This window comes from Pristiophorus japonicus, chromosome 7 (assembly GCF_044704955.1).
Source record: "Pristiophorus japonicus isolate sPriJap1 chromosome 7, sPriJap1.hap1, whole genome shotgun sequence".
Lineage (NCBI taxonomy): Eukaryota > Metazoa > Chordata > Chondrichthyes > Pristiophoridae > Pristiophorus > Pristiophorus japonicus.
Genome location: NC_091983.1, coordinates 233,990,583 through 234,003,433, shown reverse-complemented (window position 1 = coordinate 234,003,433; position 12,851 = coordinate 233,990,583). Strand labels below are relative to the sequence as shown.

Here is a 12,851-nt window from a genome sequence, read left to right as displayed (position 1 = left end):
GGACAGTGGAGGAAACGATGTTCCGAACGTGACCCTCATCCTGATGGCGACCTTTGTGTGCGGCTGCATCAAGCTGTGCACAGACCCCCGGTACGCAAACACCAAGTGTCACTATGTGCTGAGGTTCTACCTGTTCCCATTGTTGCGAAGGATGGGCCTGTCCACGCTGCCGCGAAATGCCCCCACCAGTTGGACCATGCCTGTCCACCTGTCCTTTGTGGAAAAGTTTATAACAAAAAACCCCTTTGACCACAAGGCCATAAAGCAGTGGTCAGCACGTAACGTCCTGGATGCTCTACGAAAGAAGGAGAGTGTGGACCCTGTCGGGTGGTTCCCCGAGCAGACTGTCGAACTCGTTTGGCAGAACGTCTCATCGCCAGAGCTGTCACACAAGCACCAATACATAGCTTGTTTGGCCTTTTGGCTAAGATCAAGTGTAGTACCGTTTCTGACCAGCCACCATGACCTCATGGTGGTTCCTCCCTGGTCGGGAAGGTATATGCTTGCATTTTTGGAAACAGAAGGTGGGTGGGGAGGGTTGACCCATCCACCTCCACGGAGGTGTGTGGGGGACCTGACCCATCCACCTCCATGGCACGAACCTGGTATTGCAGTACTTCCAGGAACGGTGCAGTGGCTCTAGGCCTTTTGGCTAAGAGCATTGGCGCAGAGTGATCCTTGGCATGTGCAAGGTGACCTCTGGCGTTTGTGATTTGACAAAGAATTGGAACGATTGGCTACGAATTTAAAAAAAAAAAAAAACATAGCTTGTTTGGTGGTGAGGAGGGCCTTACCCATCAGAGCATTCATTCACAGCAGACATCTCAGCAGAACGGCACGGTGCCCCCGAGTCGGCTGCGGGGCAGACGAGACTGTCACCCATCTCCTTCAGGATTGCGCCTTCGCAAGGCAGGTTTGGAAAGAGATGCAGTGGTTGCTGTCGAGGTTCATCCCAAGCAGCTCCGTAACACAGGACTCTGTGCTCTACGGACTGTTCCCAGGGACACACACCGAGACAGACATCACCTGCTGCTGGAGGGCCATCAACTCGGTCAAAGACGCTCTTTGGTCTTGCCGAAACTTGCTGGTCTTCCAGAGCAAGGAGATGTCCACGTCTGCGTGTTGCAGACTGGCGCAATCCAAGATCCAGGATTACATGCTGAGGGATGCACTTAAAATTGGTGCATTCGCCGCAAAGGCACGGTGGGGAAGGGCCACAGTTTAAAGCCCTTCTGCCACGGTAAACCCAGGGGCTGGAATCAGTACAAAACTCCCCTCGGCCTGTACTTATAACTTCTTTTTTGTGTACATGGAGCACCATGATCTGTAAACACCTATGTAGTGCCATGTACAATGCAAGGTCTGTTTCGTAATGCACGTTGAAAAGAAAAATGTAAATGTACGGTCACCCATTCCATGTACTGTATAGTGACACATGTAATGTATTTTGTTGAATGTACTACAATGTATCCCGTATTGTACCGAATTGTACTTGACTGAAAAGCAAGGAAATGTATCGAACGGAACTGCCGTCAGCAACTGCCAAATGTAATGTATGGGATTGCTGACCGCAGCTAAATGTACTGAACTGCTTTTGAATGTACTGTACAAATTTTTACATGAATAAAGTATATTTTGAAAATAAAAAAAATAATATATTTCAAATTAATAAAAATGGAATTTAATTAATTATTTAAAACAAAAATTTAACTCTTTGAAAAATAAATTTACATATTTTAAAGGGTCTAAAAATAAACTTACCTTAAATAAACAGGATTTTAAATGTTTAAATTATGTGTAAAAAATGTATTTTTTACATTTGTACTTTAATGTACTTTAAAATTTTTACATTGATAAAAGCAGGCCTTACGCTTGCTTTTTCCATTTGTAAGAATTTGAAGAACATTCGCTAGGCAGGATTTGGGCAAATCGCCCAACTCTCCAGCTGAGGAGGTCTTTTAGTTTCGCATGCGGCAATCTGTGAATAGAACTTTTGACAGATTGCAAGTGCCGGGTTTAGGTGCATACGCTTCACATGCGCAAACACGGAACTTGTGGGAACCTTCACAGGCGAGTATGCACCTCGTATGTGTTATATATGTAAGCTTGTATATACACTGTACAGCCACCAGGGGGCTCATCCCCTGGAGTCCCAAGGGATCCCATAATCCCTTGTGAGCACTGGTATTTAAGGAGGCCTCACAGGTTGGAGAGGCACTCTGGAGACCTGCAATAAAAGAGGAAGGTCATACTTTACTTTGAGCTCACAGTATTGAGTCTGACTTTTTCTTCATACATAACAACTGTCGACGAGATACAGACAGCGAACCCAATGATGCAGAGAACAATGGGCATCCTGGAGAAATTCTCAGAGGGAGATGATTGGGAATCCTTTGTGGAGCGACTCGACCAATACTTCGTAGCCAACGAGCTGGATGGAGAAGCGAATGCTGCCAAAAGAAGGGCGATTCTCCTCACCGACTGCGGGGTACCATCGCATGGCCTCATGAAAAATCTGCTTGCTCCAGCAAAACCCACAGAGAAATCATACGATGATGTGTGCACACTGGTCCGGGAGCATTTGAACCTGAAGGAAAGCGTTCTGGTGGCAAGGTATTGGTTCTACACCTACAAAAGGTCTGAAAGCCAGGAAGTGGAGAGTTATGTCCACACTCCCGGTGGTTCCACACCCCCGGTGGTTCTACACTCCCGGTGGTTCCACACCCCCGGTGGTTCCACACCCCCGGTGGGTCTACATTCCCGGTGGTTCTTCATTCCCGGTGGTTCTACACCCATGCTGGTTCTACCTTCCCGGTGGTTCCACACCCTCGGTGGTTCTACACCGAGGGAGCTAAGACGCCTTGCAGGACATTGCAAATTTGAAGGACATTTGGAGCACATGCTCAGAGACTTTTTCTTACTTGGCATTGGCCACGAAACAATACTTAGCAAACTTTTGACTGTAGAGACACCAACCTTGAGTGCCACCAATGACAATACAAAGCAATTTTTCTCAGCACACAATTGCTGCTACAAGTACTGTGAACAAAGTGACGTTGTTTTCAAATTGCAACGTACAGGGCAGGTCACACATGTCTGTAGCTGCATGTCCGCAGATGTCTCAGAGTCCACCATCAAATGTGATGAATGCAGGCCATTAACATCTTGTTGGCGCTGCGGGGGTGATCATAGTTTCCATTCATGCTGCTTCAAAGGGTACATTTGCAAGGGCTGTGGAACAATGGGACACCTCCAACGAGTGTGCAGGTGAGCTGCAAATCCTGTTAATCCGGCAAACCACCATGTTGCAGAGGAGGATAGATCCACGGCGGATCACGTTGAACCAGAGCCTCAGACCGAGGAGGCAGAGGTACATGGGGTGCACACATTCACACAAAGTGTCCCCCGCTAATGCTGAATGTTGAACTAAATGGACTCCCGGTGTCAATGGAGCTGGACACGGGCGCAAGCCAATCCATCATGAATAAAAAGACTTTTGAAAAACTGTGGTGCAGCAAGGCTTCAAGGTCAGTCTTAACACCAATTCGCACGAAACTAAGAACTTATTCAAAGGAACTGATTCCCGTAATTGGCAGTGCTACTGTAAAGGTCTCCTACGATGGAGCGGTGCATAAGCTACCACTCTGGGTGGTACCGGCCGATGGCCCCACGCTGCTCGGTAGGAGCTGGCTGGGAAAGTTACACTGGAGCTGGGATGACGTCCGAGCTCTATCATCGCTGACGATACTTCGTGTGCCCAGGTCTTAAACAAGTTCCCTTCGCTGTTCGAACCAAGTATCGGGAAATTCCAAGGAGCAAAAGTGCAGAGCCACCTAATTCCGGGGGCACGACCCATCCATCACAAGGTGAGAGCAGTACCGTACGTAATGAGAGAAAGGATAGAGATTGAGCTAGACTGGCTGCAATGAGAGGACATCATTTCACCGGTCGAAGTCAATGAGTGGGCCAGCCCGATCATCCCAGTCCTCAAGGGAGATGACATATTCAGAATCTGTGGTGATTACAAAGTAACTATCAAATGTTTCTCCTTGCAGGATCAATACCCACTACCAAAGCCCGACAACCTCTTTGCAATGTTGGCGGGAGGAAAGACATTCATGAAGCTGGATCTAACTTCAGCCTACATGACGCAGGAGCTGGAGAAATCATCGAAGGGCCTCACCTGCATCAACATGCACAAAGGCCTCTTCATTTATTACAGATGCCCATTTGGAATTCGATCAGCTGCAGCGATATTCCAGAGAAACATGGAAAGCTTACTGAAGTCGGTCCCGCATACGGTGGTCTTCCACGACGACATCTTGGTCACAGGTCGGGACACAGTCGAGCATCTGCAGAACCTGGCGGAGGTTCTGAGTCAACTCAACCGCGTGGGGCTCAGGCTAAAATGCTAGAAGTGCATTTTCCTGGCGCCTGAGGTGGAGTTCCTGGGGAGGAGGATCGCGGCAGACAGATCAGGCCAACCAATTCGAAGATGGAAGCAATCGAGAACGCACTGAGGCCACAGAACATGATGGAGCTGCAGTCATTTCTAGGACTCCTGAACTACTTTGGTAACTTCTTACCGGGTCTCAGCACACTATTAGAACCTCTGCATGCCTTACTGCATGAAGGGGATGAATGGGTATGGGGCAAAAGCCAAGAAAATGCCTTTGTAAAAGCGAGAAAATTGTGATGCTCAAACAAATTGCTTGTGTTGTATGATCCATGTAAGCGTTTGGTACTAGCATGTGATGCGTCGTCATTTGGCGTCGGGTGTGTATTGCAACAAGCTAATGATTTTGGGAAATTGCAACCGGTTGCTTATGCATCCAGGAGTCTGTCTAAGGCTGAGAGAGCCTACAGCATGACTGAAAAAGAAGTGTTAGCATGTGTCTTGGTAAAGAAAATACATCAATATCTGTTTGAGCTAAAATTCGAATTGGAAACTGACCATAAGCCACTTATATCACTGCTTTCTGAGAGTAAAGGGGTAAATACTAAAGCATCGGCCCATATCCAGAGATGGGCACTCATGTTGTCCGCATACAACTATGCCATCTGCCACAGGCCAGGCACAGAAAACTGCACCGATGCTCTCAGTAGGCTGCCATTGCTCACCATGGAGGTGAAATGGCGCAGCTGGCAAATTTAATCATGGTTATGGAAGCATTTGAGAGTGAGTAATCACCCGTCACAGCTGGACAGATTAAAATCTGGACAAGCCAGGACCCCTTACTGTCCCTAGTTAAAACCTGAGTGCTTCACGGGAGCTGGTCCAGTGTCCCAGTGGAAATGCAAGAAGAGATAATGCCGTTCCAGCGGCACAAAGATGAAATGTTTATACAAGCAGACTACCTTCTGTGGGGTAATCGAGTAGTGGTTCCCAAGAAGGGCAGAGATACCTTCATTCGTGACCTCCACAGTACCCACCCAGGCATCATAATGATGAAAGCGATAGACAGATTCCAAGTATGGTGGTCCGGTATTGATGCGGACTTAGAGTCCTGTGTGCACAGATGTAACACATGCTCGCAGCCAGGCAATGTACCCAGGGAGGCACCACTAAGTTTATGGTCTTGGCCCTCCAAACCATGGTCTAGGCTCCATGTCGACTATGCAGGCCCATTCTTGGGCAAAATATTCCTTGTGGTTGTAGATGCGTACTCCAAATGGATTGAATGTGAGATAATATCGGCAAGCACGTCCGCTGCCACCACTGAAAGCCTGCGGGCCATGTTTGCCACGCATGGTCTGCCCGATGTCCTTGTGAGCGACAACGGGCCATGTCTTACCAGTGCTGAGTTGAAAGAATTCATGATCCGCAACAGGATCAAACATGTTACATTTGCCCCGTTTAAACCAGCATCCAATGATCAGGCAGAGAGAGCAGTGCAAACCATCAAGCAGGGCTTGAAGAGGGTAACAGAAGGCTCACTGCAGACTCGCCTGTCCCGAGTCCTGCTTAGCTACCACACGAGACCCCACTCGCTCACTGGGATCCCACCTGCTGAACTGCTCATGAAAAGAGCAGTTAAGGCAAGGCTCTCGTTAGTTCACCCCGATCTACATGAACAGGTAGAGAGCAGGCGGCTTCAAAAAAGTCAATAACATGATAGCACAAATGTGTCACGCGAGATTGAAATCAATGATCCTGTATTTGCATTGAATTATGGACAAGGTCCCAAGTGGCTTCCCGATACTATTGTGGCCAAAGGGGGGAGCAGGGTGTTTCGGGTCAAACTTTCAAATGTTCTCATTGACCGGAAACACTTGCACCAAAACAAACTCAGATTTACGGAGGTTAAATAGAGAGGTTCAAAATCGTGAAGGGTTTTGATAAAGAAAGTAAGGAGCAATTGTTTCCACTTGTAGAAGTGTCGAGAACCAAAGGACACAAACTTAAGGAAATTGGCAAAAGAGTCAGAGGTGAGATGAAAATGTTTTTTATGCAGCGAGTTTTTATGATCTGGAATGCACAGCAATGATGGTGGAAGCAGATTCAATTGTAACTTTCAAAAAGTATTGGTTAAATAACTGAAGGGGAGAAAATTGCCAGACTAAGTGGAAATTGCAGCGCAGTGGGAGAGCTCTGTCAAACAACTTGCTGGAGAGAGGGAAGAAGGCAGAGAATAAGCTCATTTAAAGGCAGCCTGCACTCAAAGAGAAGAGTCCTCATTCCTGAACTGGATGTGGCAGAAGCAAGTGGGAGGAAGAGAAGAGCAGCTAATTCCGGGGTAGGAATTGGTTATGGCCCTTGTTCGGGGAATGACAGGTGGGTGAAGATGTCACTGGTAGGGCAGAGGTAGAAGACCACTTGTATCTTTCTTACTCCTCCCCACAGCAGCACCTAATTAAGGTGATCTAAAGCAATAACACAGGTAGAGATGGTATATCGGCACTTACCATGACGATCCTCTGTAGTTTCAGTAGGTGCCTGATCATGTTGTACCTTTGTTTGCGCTCCCAAACCTTTACACAGGCAAGCTGCAGATGATCCAGAATAAGCTGCAGCAGCCACTGGCCCCGGAATGGCCGTGTCCCCAACAGGTTCGGCTGCATGGCTGCTCAGGATCACCAAGTCTCCTCCCCCATGAGGGGTCAGCTGTCTATTCCAAGAGGGGCCACAACTCAGGACCTGAGATTCCGGGTGGTTATGGGACACTTCCTCCTGTGAGAGAGAAGAGAAGAAGACATGAGTTCTGCAGCGAAGGCTGGACTGGTATTCTGATTGAGCCATGTGCCCCACAGTATTTATATCGGCTGCTTTTCCCCACATAACACCATTGTGGGAGCACCATCAACACAAGGACAGCAGCAATTCAAGAAGAGGGCCCACCACCACCTTCTGAGGGCTACTGGGGATAAGCAATAAATACAGCTTTGCCAGTGATTCTAAAATCTCAACAATTGTTTGAAAAGGTTCTCCTCACTCCCACCTCATCAGCAGCATCTCTTCTTTTCCATCACTCAGACAGGGGGCTTGGGAGAAGCAACAGCCCATCAGTTGCCCACACACCATCTCTATAATAGACTCAGATTTGAAGCACAGCAAGTTACAGAGCTTCTTGGACAAAGCAGGACGGTGCGATTAGGTTTGGATTGCTCGAGCAAGGACACAGCACAAACACAAGTAGTTGAGGGAGTCGTTGAGGTGAATAACATCGATACATTCAAGGGGAAGCGAGACAGGCCCAAGGTTAAAGGAATAGAAGGATATGTTGCTGGGGTTAGATGAATTGGTGTGGGAGGAGGCTCATGTGGACCATAAACACCTGTTGGGCTGAATGGCCTGTTTCTGTGCTGTACGTGTTATGCAATTCCAGGGAAGCAGGAATGGTGCATTTCATTGCAGTGGGTTTGGGTGCTTCTTTCCACTCCCCCCAACACCCCCCACCCCCCACCCCCCCCCGGGCCACATCCTGCCATTAGTTTGTGCTGAATCTGGGGGTTTCCCCAGGCGGCCCGGATATCCCGCCAGAGAGCTGTATTTACATACGCTGCATTAAGCTGGTTAGGTGCTTTTTTGGGCCCCACCAAGGAAATCATTTAATTCTGGGCCCACCAATGAGGGACCAGTATTCAGAAAGACATTGATGGACCAAGTTCTTCAGCCACACCAGGCTGTTACACTCCTCATAGACCAGTAAGGAGCTGTTCCCATATTCCACCTGGTGCCCCTGTTACACCACCACTGGGTCACTGCATCGGCCGCCCGTTTTACCTGTCTGAGATCCGATAACTCAGCACAGACTGCAGATTACACCAGGGGGTGAAACCCGTCCTGGGCGGAAGCTTGATTTTCTTTTCTATTGAATTCAATGGAACCGGGCGGAATGTAAAACGTTAGCGGCCGATCTGCTATCGCCCGATTTGCTCTGCCGCCCAAGAAAAGTTTAATCCATTGGGTCCTTCCTGATCTGTATGGTTCAGTTCCACAACACAGGACAACTTACCCACTGAGACAACCGCCGATTATCAGAGACCCATATTTAAACAAGGGGAGATATTTTTTATTCATTCATGGGTTGAGGGCATTGCTGGCAAGGCCAGCATTTATTGTCCATCCCTAATTTCCCTTGAGAATGTGTGGCTTGTGATTGTGGGAACAGGAACAGATCAGGAGATGGCTGATTTCTGCCACGAAGTTTACTGCCTTGAGCCTTTAGGGTCCATTTCATTCAAAGTAAGTATATTCAGGAGCCCACTGTTTGCTGCCTTGTTTGTGCCAGCTCATTTTACTTTTGTAACTAAGAGACAGAAAGACATTTTATCAGTGCTTGTTTTTGTGGAAACATTTGAGTCAAGTTTTATGGAGCGGGAAAAACCTGCTTTAAGAAATTATATTAAATTCTACGTTTTGTTCCAAAAAATATCTTTCATTTAATTGATCAATTCATTCCTGCTTGTCTATTCCTGGAGAGGCTTGATACAGTCCCATCATTAAATTATCTCAGGAATAACTTGCACAATTAGTCTCAAGAAATGGATGTTTTATTGCCTGTGAAATACTGTCCCTTTGCTTGCAAGGTTTCCTGGCATAATACAATGGGAATCTTCACACCTTACACCAAACCATATTCCCATTTGATTTCCAGATTTCCATTTGTATACCTAATACAAAATTTGGGAACCAATCATTTAAGCCCTTTTGGATCTGATTATTTATAAACCTCCATACATACTACATGTATTTGCCTTTGCGATCAATTGTTCCTTGTAGTCTTTGTTGTTCTGATATAACATCCTCTGCCTGCCTATTTATTCCTTTAAACAGTCCCTTTAATTACTTGTGCATGGTTTATCATGTTCCCACATTCTCTTTATGTCAATTCACCTGATTTTCTTCCCGAATTGCTCTTCGTAAAATCGTTCCCATTTCTCTTAGCACTGGATGGTGAAATTCTGCAATCATATGGTTGCCTCAATCAGAAAGCAAAGGTACAAAAGAAAATTTAACAAGAGTAGGAAAATTTGTGACACATCAGAACTTTTAAACAGTTCCTCCAATTGCCATCAAACTCCGGGGTATTTAAGATCTGTGTCTCACTGACTACTTTCTCCAACATAGATTCAACTGTTCGATTTATTCTTTCCACCAAGCCTGACACATGCGGGTATTATGGGATGTGCAAAACCTATTCTATCCCGAACATTGTGTACATTTCTTTCATGACCAAGCCCACAAGTCACGCTCCATTATCACTGTCGATCACCTCGAACTCCCCACCTCGAAATAACTTGTTTCACAAGAACTTTTTCAGAAATGGGCGTTGTGGTATCATTTCGAGCTGTTACTTAAAAACCTAATACAGCCTGTCTTTGCATTCAGCAATCCGATGTGGCAAATAGAAGTAAGGGGTTAATTACTTGTTCACTGTGAAAAACCCCTGAGGGTGGGGAGGAGTCAACCAGCACCACGGCCGTTTCAGACCTGCTGTTTAAGTCAAGAAAAAGCTCCTTTATACCATCTTTAAATAAACTCATGGTGCATTTTAACAGTGGTATAATACAAACTTCAGTCAAAATAAAATTCTGACCAGCATCTTTGATTTAAAATTTCCACATTTCATTAAAGCACAGGAGTTTTCCTTAAATCTCCTATTACTGGGGACACCATCTGAAATGTGTGACATTAATTTCAGTTTAACAACCATATTCAAGCTTTCAACGTAACACTCCCGGTTCCTTAATCACACTCAATCATTCAATTCTTATTTACTCTCATCCACCTTAAAAAATATCTGAATTCCCTGTAATGGTTATGAACTGACAGATCGTACACCCAAGGAACATCAATATAGTTTAAATAATTCGCTGTCTGTCGTGGCCCTCCCAGAAAACCAGTAATTTGATAATTTGATCAGACACTCAGCCTGTCAATTTAAAATCCCATGTGGGAAAGACTATTTGTCAGGCTTGTAGTGGCTCCTGTTTAAAAGTATTCTCCTCCTCCATTGCTGGAAGGACGGGGTGTAGTGAATGGAAAGGGGCTCCTGGGGAACCAGCCCACAGTTCCAGTCTCTTTCTACAACCTCTGCGACTTCCTCTCTTCCTTCTGGTCTTTTATCCTGTAACACGCTTTGGGTTTACTGAAATGTGTCTTTGATTTCTGCAACTTCCCTTTAGCATTTCTCATTCAATCCTTCATAATCTACTTTATTCTCATTATCGGCTCCTTGTGTCAGTCACTGTGTTGAGTAGGGAGCGATAGTTCGTAGCCTCCTCTGCCAACCCTTCCCTGTCTACCTTGTCTCCATTGCTACCCGCTTGGGTCATCGCACACATTGTGTCTCTTTCCTCTCAGCTGTTCTTGGAGCCATTGTATCCCTTTCTGATATTCGACACCGGACACTGTCGGGCTTGAAAACCTCACTTTTGAAAATCAGTAATAACTTTCAAAAGAAGCTTCTATATAAAGCTCCCAGTGTAAGGCCAAAGAAACCAAATTCTGTGATTAACCTTTTTGAACGTTCTGTATTAATGCACATGTAAAACACAAACGCTGTCAATACTGACTCTCTGTAATCTGTAAGAACTTCTGGAGACTTCGGCTTAAAATGTTTAATGTTGATCTGTGCTAACGATGAGAAACCCGTGAAGAGACACACCAACACTTGGACTGTAAGAAACCTTGTGTGTAGGAATGTAAAAACGCACAAACTATAATCAGCACAAACATTAAGAGAAACCCCAACACAATAGAAGCAATACTGTCAGTAAGAAACCTTTGTAGAAATGTAGACACTGATAGTGACTACTTAAAGTGCAAGAAATATAATCAATGAGACACAGTAAGGTCTGTGATAGTGCTGGACTATAGACAATAGTGACCAGTTTCTGAAGTGCTTATGTATGCTCAAGGAAGATATACATCATCGATCGATCAAAAGAGTGAAGGTTGGTGTGGCAGGTAGCCATGGAAACAACACATGAGAAAAAGCAGGGTCAAATCTCACAGATGAAGGGAGCAAGGAGACAGCAGTAGTCAGAGAAGGGTGACCTGGTCAGTCATCAGAAGTTGTGCTCCACGAACCTGACAGACCACCGGGTCGATTGTGAGTGTGCAGGGAAACTAAGGCAGAGACTCAGTAAAGATGAGTGGGAACACGGCTGCAGTCAAGGAAGGGTGACCTGGTCAGTCATCAGAAGACGCGCATCACGAATCGTCAGCGAACCACTGGGACGATTGTGAGCACGCAGGGAACTGAGGAACTGGTAACTATAACATAGCTTAGCATCTCACGGGACAGACTGATAGATGTAATGTTGATAACAGGTTGATCAGACTCAGTAAAGATGGTCACACAAAGTGTGAACTATACTTATTGGTGTCTTGTCATTATTTTCCAGAGTCGAACTCTGAGAAGTGTTAACTAATCGTTCTTCCCATGGTCCTGGAACAGTGAATCTCTCCCTTTATCCCCCAGGCCATTGCTGCCTGCACCTTTACAGTGGGCCACAAATCATTATAATGTTACTTTAACTGAGAACATCTGATCCAAGTTTCTCCATTTATGTCTTCAATTTCTATATCGGCTTTGTTCAACTACTTCTGACCGGTGAAACACTACATCACTTTCCAGTTGATTCTCCAATCACACAGTAAAATTTCCTAGTTTTATTCTATCTATGGCCAAACCAGACCGTTTGTAACCTTGGTGTCCTATTTGACCATGAGATGATATTCTGACCCCAAGTTCACTCATCACAATGATTGCCTACTTACATCTCCATAACATCACCTGTCTCCATCCCTGCTTCACCTTAGCTGCTGCAGACACCCTCATCCATGGCTTTGTTACCTCTGAACTTGACTATTGCAATGCTCTCCTGGCCTGCCTCCCATCTTCCACCCTCTATAAACTTGAGCTCATCCAAAGCTCTGCCGTCCCTAACCGAACTCGCACCGAGTCCCGTTCACCCATCACCCCTGTGTTCACTGATCCTATCCTAACTCGCACCAAGTCCCGTTCACCCATCACCCCTGTGCTCACTGCCGCTATCCTAACTCGCAGAGTCCCGTTCACCCATCACCCCTGTGTTCACTGATCCTATCCTAACTCGCACCAAGTCCCGTTCACCCATCATCCCTGTGCTCACTGCCCCTATCCTAACTCGCACCGAGACCCGTTCACCCATCACCCCTGTGTTCACTGACCCTATCCTTACTCGCACCAAGTCCCGTTCACCCATCATCCCTGTGTTCACTGACCCTATCCTAACTCACACCAAGTCCCGTTCACCCATCACCCCTGTGCTCACTGACCCTATCCTAACTTGCACTGAGTCCCGTTCACCCATCATTCCAGTGCTCACTGACCCTATCCTAACTCTCACTGAGTCCCGTT

At 46.2% G+C, this 12,851-nt stretch overlaps 1 pseudogene; it reads left to right on the top strand.

Moving 5' to 3' along the window:
* Nucleotides 1-403: 403 nt before the first annotated feature.
* LOC139267536 (U2 spliceosomal RNA) lies at nt 404-639 on the top strand (annotated as a pseudogene).
* The last annotated feature ends 12,212 nt before the right edge of the window (nt 640-12,851 follow it).